We start from the raw sequence: 18167 nt of genomic DNA, 5'->3' as shown, positions 1-18167 counted from the left end.
AATTATTTGTAAATCAGCACTTTCACTATGCTGTGAAATCTTCCACTGGTTCTATTTCAGCAATAAAAGTTCCCTTGAGATTCAAAGTGTTAACCAAATTCTGAGTAGACACCTTGTGAACAGGAACTATTTTCTCTCTTTTTATGTGAACAAAGAGAAATTACAATATGCTACTAGATAAGAGTTAGTCTAAATACAGACTGACTGCAGTTCTCTGCAGAGAGCATAGAACAAAATGAAGTAATACTAAGAAAATTACATGAGAAAGTTATTCTTCATGCATGCATCAAGTGTCTTCAGCTGACGAGATAGAAGTCTAGTTTGAATGTTTAATGAACACACGTGCCCTGTTTTAACACACTAGAGGTTGTGAATACATACTGTCCACCTGGAACACAGAAGCGGATGACATTTGCAACGGAGAAGTCATTTACTGTTTATCCGCGGGGGATTTAAGATCCAAAAACCACCTTGATTTCTGTACTGAATCAAATACTGTTTGCCTTGGAATTACTCACATGCATCAATAATCATGTGAGTCTTGAAAAGATTAAAGCTTCGGCCACAATGTTTCCTTATAAGGTTTTTAATGCATTTTCCTGTAGACTATTTTTTTTAAAGACCTACCTACAAAAGCCAGTAACTATGAATAGTTAGAGAGCTGAAGAGTGCAATATCCATTCTTGGTGATTACACTGTGAGGTGCTAGTACCTTATGAGGACATTAATTCCACAAAGATGCTGTTGCAGAGCCTTATAACCCACTGTGCAGTACGGTTCAAAAGCAAATACAGTATTTATAAGCAACAGTATTTCAAATGACCCAGCACTGTGTTTTGAACATGCATTTTTAAGTACTAACACTCACAGCAAGTCAATATCAAAACTGAGTTCCTAGTGTTCTCCCTGTTACAGTGGATTCATGAGGATCATTTACATGAGGGCAGATTACAGAATTGCTCTACGTCCCAATTAAAGGTTACTTATAAAACCAGTATTTGAGATATTAAGACTGCACTCAGAAAGGTATGGCTGTGACAAAGTATAAGACAACAAAACAACAAGTCAACAGGGAGCCTACTTCGTGTCTTACACAGAACTAACCAGCCAGACACAGAAAAAGCAGAGCACCTGATAAATCAGATTTAGAGGACGATTCTACATGTGAAAGCACCAATTCAATAAAAGAAGCTTCAAGAGTAGACAACCCTAAAAGATGGTTGTGGACATCAAGACACAATCAACGTACTCGTCACAAAGCATCACAAAAGCAATCCTTGCACAACAAAGCTCTCAGGAAGGCATCTGTGACCGACAACTGCCATGACAAGAGTAAGGGGCTGCAGATGTACCAGGAGGAGGCGTAGCCTCCACCCTTCCCTCCACTCAGAAACTTCCTCCCAGCTCACAGGAGGCGGCCAGTGCTGGGCTGCACACTGGGCTGCTTGAGGAAAACACCGCTGTTATGCCTAGCAAAATTTGAAAAATGAGTCTAGCTTGCTTAGGCACTTATCACAAGCTTCTCTAGTTTCACAAAGATTATAACTTTCACGTCAAAATTACAAGGTCAGAAGGCTAAGAGATGTAAAACATATGGGCTGCTTCTACCATGATGCTGGCAGAAAGAACGGTTTCGGGGAAGAGCTGGTTTGGAGCCCACAGATTTAAAAACAAGACTGCTGTCCTGGTTTGAGCTAAGGCTTCCTTGTTTGGGAAATGGACAAATAGAATTATTCCATGCAGTGCAGTAACTCCGCCTTTAATTGGTTAAGGGAGTCAGGTGAACGCAACATTACGTCGGGAGCCTTTAGAAGCAGCAGCCCGGGGGTGGATCTTCCTCTTGGACCCCGGATGCTGCACGGAGGAGCCCTCCTGCGGCTCTGCTGGCCCGGCTAGGCCCGGCTAGGCCCCACCCGGTGACCGACTAGGCCTGAAACCTGAGGCCTACAGACTCTGAGCTGTCATTGCCGTGAGTCCCGTCCAGTCTGAATCAGGCGGAATATTCGAATTCCCTGTCGTTTCGTGCCGAGAGCTTCCCTGATATTAAATCGGCTGCGAGCGGGGGGTTTCTTCCCCCCCTTCTCCGTCTCGCCGCGAGAATTCTGCTCCCTGCCCGAAGCAGCTGCAGAGCCTTCACTCCCCCCTCGCCACCGGGTGCCTGCCCAGAGCACTGACCTGAACAGGATTGCTAAGAACTGTCGTTATCTGAATCCTCTCTTCTTAATTTTTTTTCCCTTTCTCGGTTTGTGCATATATATATATAGTAGTGTATAGTTGTGTGGTTTTATTGTTTATTAAAAATTTGTTTCGGTTTCCCAAACGCAGCCCGAGGTGTGAATTTTCTTTTTTCCCCTTAAACCCCTTCTGTCTCTAGCGAGACAAAGGGGATCGTTAAGGAACTCGAGGAGTTGTTACCTCGGTCCCTCGACCCTTAACGATGGCACATATAAAGTTGTTATTGTTTTCTGAAATTTTTTTCCCCCGTTTTTTTTTATTATTTTTTGTAAAAGCCATCAAGGGCCACCAGGTTTGTCCAATACAGAATAACAATTCAGCTTGAATACCAGTGCACTTTCTGACAATGACATTTGCACAACCACTGACAAATTTGCCCCTCACTGCTCCTTTAGCAGAACCAGCCTCCTGTCCAGTCTTAATGCCCCTGCCGGTCCACAGACTGCTTGGTGAGTTTGGCTGGGCATCTCATGATTCAGTATCCACCAATTTTCTCTTATAAAATTAAAATGAAAGGTTTATGACTAAACTATTAAAGTAACATAGTAGCTACAAGGATAAAACTGCAAGACTAAAGTCAAAAACGTCTTCATATTTACATGCATTCATTTTGCCATAATGCATGTGAGAAAACCAAAAATCTTTAAAAAGAACTCATTATATGCTACTCATGTTTTGGAAAAGTTATTTCATTACTCAAAAAACCTTCAGAAATATTTCCAAAATTTTATATCACCTAAAGAAACTATTTTCGTCAATCAAAACAAAGATTTTTATCACTGTCATTATTATATAAAGAACCACAAATTAGTAAAAGAAACCTCCAAATTAAAAAAGAGCAGACACCTAAAATGCAGGAAGTTCTAGAAAAGACAACCCTACTTGCTGGCAGTAAGTAAAAGGCACCATCAGTCTGCAGTCTCTCATCAGTAAGTACAGTCCTCAGGATAGTTGGAAACCTACTATGTTATTGTGTTTCTTTTCAAAGAAAAATATTATACTTCAGCTCACCACAAGGAAGACTGTTAAAGGCACCAAGAGCAGCTGGGTACCCAGTTCTCTCAGAGATGCGAGGAGAGCTCTCACTTGGTCTAACCTCTGAAAGTCTCCTCCACAGGAACATCGTCTTTCAGTGCAAGAACTGGCTTCTCTTCATTAAAAGACAACTTAAAAACATTCTGTTGAAAAAGTGAATGCTGCCTTCCCCCTTCCCCACTCCCTCCCCCCCTTTTTTTTTTTAATTACATGGGTACATTAGGCCATGGCAGTTCAGAATTCTTAATGCGTGGATCAGGAAAAATACTGCAGTAAGGTAGTTTAAGCCGTGAGTCAGAAAAAGTTGCACTAGTGAAAAATACAGCCTGTATCTGGCTCATTCGCAGGCATTGCCCGAGCGGACAGCACACCCAGCACCCAGAGACACACCGACAAAGTCCCGACACACGGGGGTTCAGGACCCCAAGCACAGTTTCCAATATTAAGACCTGCAGATTATCAAGGTGTTTCTCAAGCACCTGATGTTTCCCAGCATGAGTAGTTATGCTCCTACAAACTGGTAACGTGGTCACGGCTGCCAAAATGGTACAAGCCTTGTGACAGCCCACTGAGGTTTCATGGAACAGACTGGCATTTTAGTGGCCTCCAGCCCATTTGGCACTACTTTTCATTTAGTAAGAGGCATTAACACAACATTTCTTGAAATGAAAAGCAAGTTTGCAAAACAAAAAGGTGTACCACCTACAAAAGCAGATATGGTTTCTATAATCGGGACTGTATTTGACCTTAGAGCAGGAGAGAGCGGGCAAACCAAATTATAATAAGATCCACAGAAAAAGCATGCTGTTTTCTTCCATAACATTTGCCACATAACACAAAAAGAAACATTTGAGGCTTTTTCACCACAGTACATGGTTATGTGTGCTGGCAGAAGTGTATAGAAATATTTTACACAGGGTACTGACTAGAAATGACTAATTAGGCACAAAGAGCACAGGCAGGACTACAGCTGCCCACAGGGGAGAGGGATTTCTCTAACCAGGCTTCTAACAAAGTGAAAGATGAAATGCAAAAGAAAAAAAAAAAAATCAATTTCATATATCCTCTATTCATATAGTCTTACAGGTATTTCTCAGAAAATACATTTTAGCACTGAAGTACTTCAATGGAATAAAGGTCTGTTTCGTACAGACCATAATATTCAATATCTAGATGTATCTTTTGTACTAAAAGCACTCCTAAGGCTCTTCAAAGACCAACACAAAGAGCTCTGAAGATCAGATTCTGCCGTGAGACATTTATATGAAATTCCAACATAGCAACACCAGTCAGGCGAGTGAAAACTGAAAGGCCAGGAAATGACAAGTATTTAGGAAAAACGGGTCTAATCCACTTTCAACTTCCTTTTTTTTTAAAATTACCAATAGTGGAAAAAACAGCTATTTGTATTTATTTCAACTTCCATCTCTTATTATGGTGATTCAGTCAAAAGCAAGGAAGAACGCTTGGGTAAGCTGGCAGTTTCCTTATATCTGTAGCTGGATCAACAGACATTCACGCTGCATTTAGGACAAACTAGAGAACATACAGGGTTCAAACGTGATGTCTGAGCTACTGTAAGTAGATGCTAGGCTAAAAAGGGGCATTAAAACCAAAATGGATCACTGTCAGGGAAGGCGTGTTTTCTTCCAGTGTGACTCACTTTTGCTGATGTTGTATACCCATCTCTTCATCACCACGCTTCCCAGCTTTTTCACATGTTGCGTTTACAGCCCACACTGTACCGACATCAAGGGGTTCCCAGTAACTGCACAAGAACTGCAGCCAGTCACTCCTAGCCACCATCCCATAAAAGCCATGATGAAAGAGTAACAACACTGAAAAAAGAAGGACTCTGCTTAGCCAATTGTCTGCTAAATCCATTTTGCCTCCTGTGAGAGAAATAAAGCAAATCGGGGAAAGTCCAGAAATATTCCCCTCCTGTTCCTCTCTCTACGTGCACACAGCTGCAGGCTAGTCTTTAAACAGCCTTATAGGAATACGTAAGAAAAAAATTGTGGGATTTTTATGTAAGAGCAAGCATTTTATTACAGAAATAGTTGAGGAAAGGCCAGACATTCAAAAGAAGCATAAAAAATGGAAGTAGTAAGGTGAGCAAATTTGGCTTCGATTCACGTATCTCAGAAGGCAAAGCCACTTTTTTTTTTAATTTGTGAATACTGCTACTACCTTGCCATGCAAGGAGGCACATACAGGCTTATGAAGAGGGGAGATTTTTCTATTAGTCATTTATGGTCTTAGAAAAGCAGAATTACACACAAATAGAAGGCAGAAGAACAAAAGAGGAACGTTACATCACCGTAACGCTTACATGCTCTTCCGACACCTCAGCACCTACTGCAAAACATGGGGTGTTGACCTTCCCTGTCCATTTCTAGGATGCTGTTGAGAACAGATTAGCTGGAAATATCTCATTTTCATTTCCACTCTGCTCCTGGAAATATACATGCAAAAAAGGAAAATGATGCAGTTATACCTCTTAAGCATGAGCTGAAATGTGAAAATTGCCATAATGGATTTAACTGGAAGAATTCCCTTTCCACATTCTGCCACCAAGATTGATACGTGCAAGTTGTTTCAGTGAAGGAAAGCACTGGAACAGAAGAACTTGTTTTCTTAAAGTTGCCTTCAAAGAAGTTGGTTAATGTCCTGAAGATTGCACATTTTTCTCATCTCACATCTTTCAGTATTTGTTGCAACTACTGTGTTGAGAGGAGTAACAAACTCCACACTAACGCTGTGTAATTCCTGCCAAGTCCAAACCTAAGAGAGAGATCCACAAACTCCCCACTGTGACCAAACAGCACCATCACCTCTGAAGCTATGTAGCAGCAAGACCAACATTCTACCTTGAACCTATACACATAAAAAAGCAACGGTAACTAGATAGACAGCCCCAAGGGTTTCATCAGCTGCTACGCCATGTGTGTGCACAGGAAGTGCCCAGCTTCCTTTAAATTCTTCCAGCCACATCCAACAAAAACAATTAGGTACTTAGATACAGCCACTCATGTATCAAGAGCTTCTTTGTGCAAGCCAGGCTTGACAGTTCCCTGCCACAAGCCATCTTTGACAGACCAATCCCAAAAGCAGGATTACCAAAATAGGAGCAGATTATTCCCCTGTTAAATGACATTTTAAAAAAAAAATCCATATGTTCATTAACACCGGATTACTACATACTCAGACAAAGCAGGTGCCTACTGTGGTACTGACAGAACCGTACATTCAGGGTTAACAATTCAACACAGAAATCATTCCTGGCTCCTTCACAGATTTTGTCAGCCAAAGCAGATTAGATTAGTTCTGCTCTGCCAACAGGAGTAATTATCACTATATGCAGTAAAAAATAGCTGCAAGAACTCCTCAGTGAATGAAGTACAGACCCCACTGATGAAGTCTTAATTCAACATCTATTAATGTCTTTTCCTAAGCTAAGCGAGAGGGAAAAGAGCAATATCTGAGTCAAGAGTGGAAGTTGTCACACTTCTACGGTGCCGACGCATGCCACTTTTCTTGTAAGAACTTTAAACCCAGGGTCTTACTGAGGGTGGGCAATGCAAAAGGGCCATAAGAAATTTAAAGACCAAGTCAACAAAGAAGGATGGGCGTTCCTATTTTTAGTAAGCAAATGAAAGCTACAAGGCTGTCTCCAGAGATATTTTTTGTTTGTTTGAAGTGTCACAACACCACAAGTAAGCATTACTCTTTTTCTCACTCTTAGATAAAACACATTAACTTGCAAATTACATTTTAAAAAGAAACTAATGCACACAGGGAGAACATGTCGCAGAGGAATTCAGTTTTAGGTTCTTTGGCCTCTTGTCTTGCAAACCATCTCCATCATTCAGCTGATCAATATTTTTAAAGCTCTAAGCAGGAGCAAACAAGCCAAATATTAAATACCTCCTAAACTTTGCTCTCCAAAAGGTTACAAAGCAGATACACTAATAAAGACAGAGGAGACAGCACACTTCCAGAGTTCTTAAAGAGGCAGGCTCATTATCAGTATCTCATCAGCTTATAGCCTATACCTTAGCTCTTTGTGCAGTTGCTTAAGAACCATTTTTGGGTAAAAAAAATGATAAAAAAACCCATGCAAGACTTGTATAATTGCATGACTGTGAAGAATTTTGCCAGGAAATATGCTATGCAAAGAACAACAACAGGTATTCCTTAATCCTCTGAATTAAGGAGTAGCTAGGCAGAGCTGCAGTGTTATTAGCTTACTAGATGTGGGCATTCTTTGAAGGCCTACACAACACATGGGATGCTATATGAACTATAAGAAATAGTAAATTCCTTTAAACTACAGCTAACACAGTATGAATATTAATAGCATGTTCTTTATTTGCTCAGTAAATGTAGTAATTAAATATTCATAGACAAGCTCTTCTTAAAATGCCTAACTGACTACTATTCAATTGTGTCTATTGCATTCTGGCTTGAGCATGAAGTTTTGTTTATGTATGTGTGCTCTTCTCTGCACTTCAAAGAAAGAAAATGGAAATTGAAACCTGAGACAAAAGCTGAGGAAGCACAAAGGATGCTCAGCTTTTACAGTGATACGGAGTGAAGAAAGGGCAGAGAGAAGAAAAGCTCAGAATTTGTTCTGCATTCCTGACTCTCTCCTGGGCTATGCTGGCACTATAGCATTGGTAAAGCAAGCGAGGGCAAAGCAGCATCTCAGCTCTCTGTGTCCCCTCAGGCACACACTCCTACAAGCTATGAAACTGGCACCTTCTAGTCAATGGTCAAACATTCACAGCAAGTACTTTCTATGGCCTAGCGCGTGCATCAGGACAGGAGTCACTAGACTACCTGAAGAAGCAAGACACTTTTTCTCCTTTACCTACTGCAGGATGAAAAACAAAAGAGAGCTTCAGGAAAGCACACTGTGCTAAACAGATGGAAGTTTTCTACAAGTCCCAACTACACAAATTCTCCAAGGATAATTGGCAAGAGGCTTGGGTAAGGACCTCAGGACAGCATCCTGTTGCAAAGGGCAATTTTTTTTAGTAGTCCTTTGTTCCCCACTAGCAAGACTTAACAAGCCTATTCTGTGGTATCTTGTCAAAAAGAACAGAAATTGGAACAGAGCAGTAAGTATGCAAAGAGCACAGGGTTAATCAGTGTCTGTTAAAAGTGAACCTAACCCAAATGACACCTATGCTCTTCTGTTTCTTACCCAGCAGATCACATAGATCACGGACTAGGCCTATGGCTTTCCAACAGGAAGGAGTAATATTCTTATCAACATTCATCAGTGTTAACATACATGATTCATTAAACATTTCAAATATTTTCTCCAGTTGCATATGAATAGTCTTTTCCAAGCTCTTAAGATCACGGAGCAGATTCCTAGCAAGACCTTAAGCTATAAGCATAGCTCTCCACAAACTGACAAACAGGGCTGTCCTCTCGTCACCTATTTTAAAAATCCACTGTTCTACTTTTGCTGGCATGTCACTTCAGGTTTGCAGTTTATTACACCACGCTCTCTGTGGCAAGGACACAGGTTTCTGATATATTCAGAGAACACTCCTCAAGGGTTGCAAGTCAAGTAAGTAGAACAGCTAAGTCCAGAAGCCCAAACCACAAACCAGTGGAACAGACATGAATAAAAAAACAAACTCCAAGAAACTGGAGTGAAATCTCAGTGGTCACAGGCAGCACTGATTACATTTTAACACCTTGTGATATCTCTGGAGCTTCAAGATAGTGACCTGGCTCCAAATGTCATCTTTCCTGCACTGAGTGCCACACAGTTTGGATTGCCAAAGTTAAGGAAAGACGTTAAACCCTTAACTACTCAAACCTGCATGGAGCTCCATTGTATTTACCAGGCTGAGAAAGTTAGGTGCTCCTGCAATCTTTACTACCACACGTATTGCATTTGAGTATTTCCCAGTAACAATGAGTAATCTATTAAAAGCCAATTCAGAGTTCGCTTTACTGGTCCCAGATTCTCACACGATTCTAAGTGGAGCAATGGGTACTGGACAGATCACCTTTTCCTGCTCCGTCATAAAATAAAATGGCCCAGGCTAGGGTGTGGCAGAAAGCTCACCTTCATTCACCAAGCGAGCCCCACGTGTTCCACATGCATTTCTGTCCTCAGCTAAGCCAAGGCACAGACCTAGTGCTGAGCTCTTCTAACAGCCAAATGGTCACACCATGGCAGAAAGCAAAACAACCCTATTTAATGAGGGCGTTTTGCCCCACTCTGCAGGAGAGGCTTTCAGTGCACATGTAAAGATTAAAGCAAGAAAAACTCTAAATGTGATTAAAAATAGGGAATAAGTGCACTACTTTGTAAATAAATTATTACTGTAAAATCAATCTAGTTATATTACTTATATAGTAACGAAAATTTATTTATAATCCAATTATAAACCTGCAGAAAAACCACTCGTCCTCCCAACACACCAAAAACCAGGGCAGGGCAGGGCAGGGGACAGGGCCCCCATCTTTTTCAGTCATTAAGCCACCACACTGATGCAGTGAGACGTGGGACGCCATCAGCACGTTGACCACCACAGCCACCGCTGCTCTGCCACGTCTCCCAGCAGCTTCCCAGAGCACTGCTGGGCTAGGGAGGGCCTGGTGGGGGGCAGCCCTCCAAACAGATGGTGGGTCAGGAGTGAGGAAGGAGGAGACACCTCCACCACGGCTGGTCACCTCCACCTGCCACCACACACCACCCTTCCCACAGCCACCGACCTGGCCAAACCTCTCCAACTACTTCCTGGCAAGCCCGTCAGGACCCATACGCCACAGACAGGCTGAACACTAGCCAGAATAAAGATAAAAGACAGTACTGGATGCAAAACCCTCCAGTGCCCCAGCAAGCTTCATACTTCAGAGGTTTACAAAACAACTTCTGAGCAGCTGAGAAAATTGTCTGTGATGAGACAGGCCATCCCAAACATCCACAAACTGTAATCTTCCAAGATACCTGGCTCAGTGAGAGGAACCACAGTGGCATTCACTCGCCCTCGTCACAAGATGCCTCAGCCCAGACTCTCCTGCAAGTTCAGGAGATGTTATTGCCAATGCCATCACCTATAACTCAGGAGGCTTTGTTGATCACACCAAGAGAATGGGAAGCCTAAGGCAATACAACTCCACAAACATTTAATGCTTCCCGATAACACAGACCAGATAAAGCAGTATTAAAAGCAGGCAGATACTATACTACCATTCGTTTTGTCAGTGAGATTTAAATACACAACTCTGCATAGACCATGTTTTCAGTCAGCACACGCCTCGCCTCCAAGAACGTGTTCTCAAACAGATGGTGTCACCCAAGGACCTGCAGAATCTGCACTAAGTATAGAAACACAGATTTTTCAAGTAAAACACATACATTTATTTCAACCTACAGTAGGGGAAAATGTTTAATGCCATTTATTCCAAAAATAATTACAACATTCCAAAACTCTAATGTTTCATCTTACACACTACAGCAAATCTTTCAGATGAAAGATACATTTGCATGATTTCTAAGACTGATTTTTATTTGGTCCAATCATTTGTAGTACTCCATTACCTCAAATGACAATTAAAAACACTTCCAGTTTAACGATAACTTCTTGGAAATATTGAACAGCTACACAGACAGGCCACGCATAATTTGAAGTTTTGGTTTTTAAACAAAAATTACCTAGCAGAACAGAGTTTCTAAGTCAGCTTGTTGAAGAAGTATCCCTTCTTGCTTGCTTTGAATGTGCTACCTACCACTTCCATTGGATACCCCTCTATTTCTGGACTGGAAAAGGTGGCAAATAATTTTCTCCCTCCTCAGGCCTCTCACATTCTCTCCCTCTGTCGCCTCTTTTCAGAGCTGAAAAATCCTCCTTTTTCTATTGAACTGTTCCTTATTGTTTCATACTTTTGAAAACCTCTACTGCCCTTCTCTGCACCTTTCTCATTTTATTACATGCTTTTAAAAACAGGAGACCACAGCTACATCATACAGGAGGCACTGTGGCTTGTGCAGTAGACTGCGATGGCATAATGAGCCGTAATGCATAATAGCATAACGAATATTTGGGGCACAAAATAAGCCTCTGCAAATGCACTTTGCAAAAACCTTCGGGTGCTGCATTCTCCACAGATGTCTACCACAACCGATGAAACAGCGATTTGATCCACAACTGCAGTTCCTGTGATAAACAAGACACAAAAACATTAATAGTTCTCAACTGCCAAAAATTTCTGAGGTGAGTTAAAACACAACTCTAAAAACTTAGAGACTAATGTCTTTGTGCCCACAACTGTTTTCCACACAGTCACTCTGAAATCCAGCCAGCGTTGGACAAACTGCACTCCATTTCTTCAGCAACACGGAGCATTCCTAATTAAGCAATTCAAAGGGAACTATTGATACAATGCTTATTGAATCAATAAGTTTCAGAATAAATTCTACCATCAGCAACATTAGTTTACAAAATCAACTTCAAATCAGGTGACTCATTCCAAAGCTGCAGTAAGTTTCCTTCCTTAAGACTGACAAACAATGAAAGGTAAACCAACGCAGAACGTCTCAGCTGTACATCACCACAGGTCCTCCGGCTGCATTCACTCACCCCAGCTGCTGCCCAAAATGAAACGCATCATTGAAGGCAGCCCAAATTTGTGTGGGAGATGTGTCAAAATCACATAAACACCTACTTCCCCTAGTATGAACTAACAGCTGTGATCATCTCAGCAGAGGCAAATGAGGGAATGCTCAGGAAAATTCACCTCTGTATGCAGCTTGTATGATGTCATGGCTGAATCACATTGATGCCTTGCCTCGCAGTAACAAGTGAAGTACACTGATGAACAGTTCAAAACTTTATCTCAAAGAATGTCAATTTGTCATCTCACAGAGTAAAACATATCCAAGAGCATGGTCTCAAGAGAAGGAAAGATATTTATGAAAAGAAGAAAAAAAAAATTTAAGCTAAAATCCTAGAGCACAAGTCAGTATTTATTACATAGCCTAAAACAATCAAACAGCAAATAAACTAAATACTACAAAACTTCTGCAGTAGAGTATAATTTAGAATTACCTGGACTTTAAGCCTGCTGAGCTACAGTACAATCAGGGTTTTAAATGGAGTACGTGGATGCCAGTGAGAAACCTGCATTACTGAACCATACTACATGCGGAGTCTTAAGATAGCACATCTTTCTCCAATTCAGTTACGAAAACTACTCTTAAGTTACCATAATATACATGGCTGCTTCAAACAGCTCATTATAACCAACCTGAAGGCAGGTTCAGAAAAGAACCCAACATAACTGTTAAAAGATCTGGTCCTCAGTCTTCAGCAGGCAAAGTTCACGAGCGATCATACAAGACCACACATGAAAGCTGCCTTTTCAACAGGAAAGCAGCACGGAAACCAAGATGTGGAGCAAGCTCAACACCTCTACATATCCTCCAGAGCACTGTCTCGAGTCCCATAACAATAAATCCTTCAGCAGCAGAAAAGGCAACCAGCATGCTGGCAAAAAAGCTTTTCTGTTACTGTACGCTGGCAGTTCCCGCAATACAGATCACAAAATTGAGGGGTGCTGGATGAAAGCCAAGAGCAGCTGTTCAGAGCAGGGGGCAGAATGAGATGTCATGCATGAGGGAGCTCTTCACTTACTTAACTACCCAAGGGGACTCTACCACCAGTAGCTCATCACATACAACTATCTTGACACCAGGTATTTTCACTCCCTTGCTAAGCAATCACCTTGGGAAAAGAACTACAGAATATTCTACCAAAATACTAATTCTGATTGTAGACGTACAAAGTGCTTGAGTTCTGCCACGTTATTCCAAGTGTCCATAGATGATGAACTGTGTTAAAGACCATTTTAAAGTACTTTAAAGAATTCACCACAGTCTTTAAGCTACTGGCTTCCAGCTGAATCACTGCGGAGCACCGCATGTATATTGGTGACCTCATGAACAGCAATTTCCTGAACCACTGCTGAAAACACCTGTAAAAGGTACTCCCCATCCCTGAAAGAAGGGTGGCATAAATTGTTGCCCTTAGTTTCATGCTCATATTTCACTTCTCTTAAATTTACAAATAATATGCACATCAGTACCAGAAACTTTCTACCACATAGGGGACCTGAGAAGCACTAACGTAGGAAGTCCTCACACAGTGCTCTGCTGGTCTTCCAGGCTTAGTGAAGAGAGATGGATCTTGCCTGTTCTATTCATAAAATTAATCCTATTAAAATCATAAGGTGCTCATACACACAGAACAAGTTAATTAAATATTTACTATTTTAGCAACAGTGTATACTAGCAGGGCTCAGAATTTTGGTTTTATAAATACATGCCTATCATCTTGAATTTAATATCATCAACCAAAAGTTTAAAGGCACACACCGAATTCATAGCAAGATACTGGCTATTTGCACAAACCTATGTAAAAATCAACAGTTGCTCTTACCATGGCTAAGAAGAATTTCTGCATGAGCAGTAAGTTATTACTGGGTTTGGCACTGATGCATACATAAAGGAAAACGGCCACGTAATGTAGGGACAGCGACAGTATCTGCCAGCAAGCTGCAGGCAAATGGGTTTTTAAACCTATTATACAGAAGAACACATACAAAAGCAATATAAACAGCAGCTGTAATATACTTTCAGCCCTCTGAACAGGCATTGGCTTACTGAATCACCTCACAGAACATCACTTCAACACAAATGATGCCTTAAGTGTTGTTTTAAATAACACACTGAATGCAAACAATGGAGCTAAGCTGCAAGAATGCCTAGGAAGCCTAGTTTTACATCTGATTTTGTTTAGTATTATTTTCTTCTACAGACTATTCAGATAAATACAATCAAATCTGAATAAAATACAGTATGATCCTGGACCAGTTACTACCATCTAAATGGCATAACAGCTTGGTGAGACAAAGCATGAAAGATTAGAAAGAATGACAAAATCAATATATATGCAATTGGTACAGAGAAGTTATAACAATGACAGCTCTTCCTCTGCCTCTCTACGGAGATGGTTCTCCGTAGTAAGAGTAGTAAGAGTGATTTTCAGACCGTGATAATTTCACAAGGCTGAATCTTGCCTATAAGTCAGAGAAGCAGAAAAACAGCACAGAGACCCTGTAGCAAAAGACAAACTTGTTCAATTTCTTCAAATAAGGTAACACATTCTGAACAACTAAATGGACAAATTTTTCAGCAGCATCCTTTTGAATGGACCAGAGTAAGTGAGGTTATATGAAACACGGGCAGGAGAGTAAAGAGGCAAAACAATTAGAACACACCCTTGCAACTAGTACTGTGGCTATATTATTCAGGAAATATTTGTATTAGGATCCTGCGTGCTTTGTTTCAGAAACTAACATTTCTCCTTTTGTGACAATAAAATGCTACTTCTCAATAGGATGTTTTTTAAAAAAAAAGACCAGAGGTGAAAATACAGTGGCGGTCTGAAGTATACAGCCCAGTTATTTAACTTTTGCACTGCTCCATCATTTCTAAATGAAACGATGCAAGCAGCTATGTGGGTATTTTCTATACCACGGACTGGAAACTCACAAGTTTGTGACTCATTGTTCCCCAGCGGAGAATGCTGTGCCACACACAACTAACCGAACTGACTGATCCTCTGAACATGACTCACAAGTCTACCAAAACCTGCGCTGAGACCCAGAGGTCTCAACAGCCAGAGGACAGCATCTCCACATGCATTCTTGGCAAACTCTCCCAAGGCTGCTCTGCTCAAACCCTCCTACCTGCTTCAAAAGTCTCCTAGAGCAGCAAGGAGCAGCAGTCTAACTTGTGGAAACACAAATAGCCAAATATCTGCTAAAGCCCATTAAATATATACTCTGCCAGCAGTAAACAATGAAAACTGAAGTTCATACAAGTCTGTTCTCTGTAATTCACAGAGAAAATCACTCTGTAAGGGGGGCTAACAAACTGTTCACCTTGGATATGATTTTTCTATTATGGCCACACTATTCACTTAAAACAATAAGTTAAAACCACAGTTAAAAGATGCAACATCTCTATACAGAATTTGGTTTTTAAGTAAAAAAACAAGCAAAAACATCAATCGGATATCAGGGGTAATATTTATCAGTCTATGTAAGCAATAAATGATAAATGTAACAGTAGATGATTCTGCTTCATTTTTGTAAATCACTAGATCTAACCAGCAGGAAATAATTAAAACCTCAACAGATTTTAAACTTTTAAATCTTTTGAGATCTGTTCAAAGCACATTTGTGGGGGAGGTCAATTAGCACGGTTGCTACTGAAAAGTGGACTGAGGACAATCCTATATAACGATGTAATGAGAAAATTAAGCAAAAGCCACCTCTTTCCCAGCAATGTATTCTCATTCTGAAGGGACACATGAGGAAAATGACTCTGAAGTTATGAAGGATCCAATATTGAAGTAAAAAAAAAAAAAATCACTAACCCAGATTAATTTCTTATCAGTATCCCATCATGAAAGATAGTAATACTTCAAATGATACGAAACTATAAAATCAGCCAGCACAGGAAAATGAATGTCACAATAATTATTCTTCAAATACATGTTCTCCATTAAACCAGGAACTGCATGACAAAACTCTAAATTAGTTTCAAGAGAAACTTAAAAAAAACAGCTCTCAAATGGTGATACTGAACTGCTTCACCCTCACAAGGGGAGAAATGATGTGAACTAATTGAGATGTGCTTGTTTACAGGACAGTTACTGACCATTTATGCCTTGACCCTGCTGAGCATTCAGTTATAGCACATCACAGACTTCAGTGGAGTAATCAGCTGGGCATCACCTCCTCCTCCGACTGCAATGCCTGTGAATTCTACCAGACATATAAAGACTCTGTCCACAGAAAGCAAACAAGTAACAATCAAAAAACCCAAAGAAACAAATGTAGTCTGAATAAAATAAAAGAGTTGCTAAGTAATCTCCGATAAAGTTTTTCTTGAATTTCCATCTAACCTGATTTGTAGTTGCCATTAGCTATCAAGGTAATCCCCTCGGGACACCATCATGCTGCAAATGCCTTCTCACAATACAGACACTTTGTTGTAGCAGTTGTTTTACCTTGAGTACAAATAGTCCTCTCACCTCCAGCCCGGGAAGCAGAAATAAAATTATCATGTCTATCAGCCCCTGAAGAATGAGTGGAGCTCACATGAAAAAGAAAGAAACCATCAATGCCTAACAGGAGGGAGCCACCGCATGAGCGTGCTGGCTATTTCTGCCTTGCAAGCAACACAGAACAGCAACCTGAAAAGTGCTTTAAAAAACCCTACCATTCCCATCCCCACCTGCTCCACTCAGGACACAACATATTGCTTGAGCACTGCCACATGGCACAAACCTCCAGAGGCTGGTGGGAAAGGTAAGAATCAAGTGACGCTGTCTTTGAAGAGAGCAAGTTTCCAGCCTTGGTGGCTGATTCACCCTGCAGAATCCAGCAGTAGCTTTCATCCACATCACACCCCACTGGAGTCTGCCCTATCACCTGTAGCAAGCAGCAAAATAATTTGGGGGATAACATTGGAAGCCTCCAATTCCAACAGGAAGGAGGCAGAAATTTTTTAAATAACAGGTAAAAGCAAAGCAATCACCATTTACAAAAAGTGGACACTGAAAATCAGCTGAAAACAGCCCAGCACACAACTGCTGGTCCAGCTCTGTCTGGTCCCTTGAAACCAACTATGTTCACTGGTCCTAAAGGCATAACTTCCACTCCAGCCTTCCTGTCCAGCACTCTCACCTACACAGGAAGCAGCTTCCGGAGGAAACGCACTCTCAGCCATGCAGGAAACAGATTCCAGAGGATCTGCAAAAGGATGAAGCCAACAGGAACACTGAGGAAAACAGGGTAGGGAAAACAGCTGAAAGGAAGAGAGAGCATCAGGAAAGAAGTGAAAGAGGAAACAGATGCAGTGGAGGGAGAAGAAAATACCAGGGAGAGGGGGAAGGCAAATGGAGGAGGTGAAAGTAATACAGCCCAGATTACAAGGAGAAAGCACAAGCTGCAGAACTGAGATGAATCAAAATGAGAGAAGTAGAGACAGAAAGGAAGGAAAGAAAGAAAGGGAAAAACATGTTTTTTTTAAAAAAGCCCAGACTTCTCAGAGCAATACCTCTTACTAATCACAGAGCAGTCTAGGTTTCTGATAAAATCAAGTCACCTGAGTCAAGGTAGAAAAACATGAGAAACTGGGAAAATTTAAAAGAGATGGGCACGAGCAGAGCTGACAAGAAAGTGAAACATCCCAAAATGAAATACCCTAAATATCCGTAGGAAATGGAGTTTCCTAAGACAGCCTAACAGTTCAAAATCTGCTGCTCTTTCAAATCAAGATGAAAGGCATTTTAAGTTCATTAAACTTTAACATTACCTTACTGAAACACTGGATTTTGAGGTCAAACTCTAATGATATTCAGCACAAAACAGGAAAAGCTAAATACTGCTGCATTTCTTTTCCAGATAAAGAACATCTCCCAAGAACGGCATTCTTGCAAAATCTTTGGAGGAGTAATTTTCCTGTAGAACTGCTCCACCACAAATTTTACAAACATTAGATGAAATCACTGCTCCTCACTGGAATGAAAAAGACATATTACTTAGGAGTCTTATTTTCAAACATAAACAATTTAGCAAAATCTATTTGTGGTCCTGCATATTAAGCCACAAGTTTTGAAAAACATTGTTAAGACTTGGAGAGCCATTCCCCAGGCACGCCCTCCCATAGCACGGAAATGGCAATGAGTTCTGAGACAGAATGACCGAGTCAATTAATATGACAAACACTACCCGGAGACCCACACAGAGCAACTCCACCGAAACACCAGTCTGCCCCAAAGAACATCTCAGCC

The sequence above is a fragment of the Buceros rhinoceros genome, unplaced genomic scaffold (assembly GCF_000710305.1).
Source record: "Buceros rhinoceros silvestris isolate BGI_N320 unplaced genomic scaffold, ASM71030v1 scaffold8845, whole genome shotgun sequence".
NCBI lineage: Eukaryota > Metazoa > Chordata > Aves > Bucerotiformes > Bucerotidae > Buceros > Buceros rhinoceros.
The sequence above is the reverse complement of the archived record's forward strand: the minus strand, read 5'-3'. Positions refer to the sequence as shown.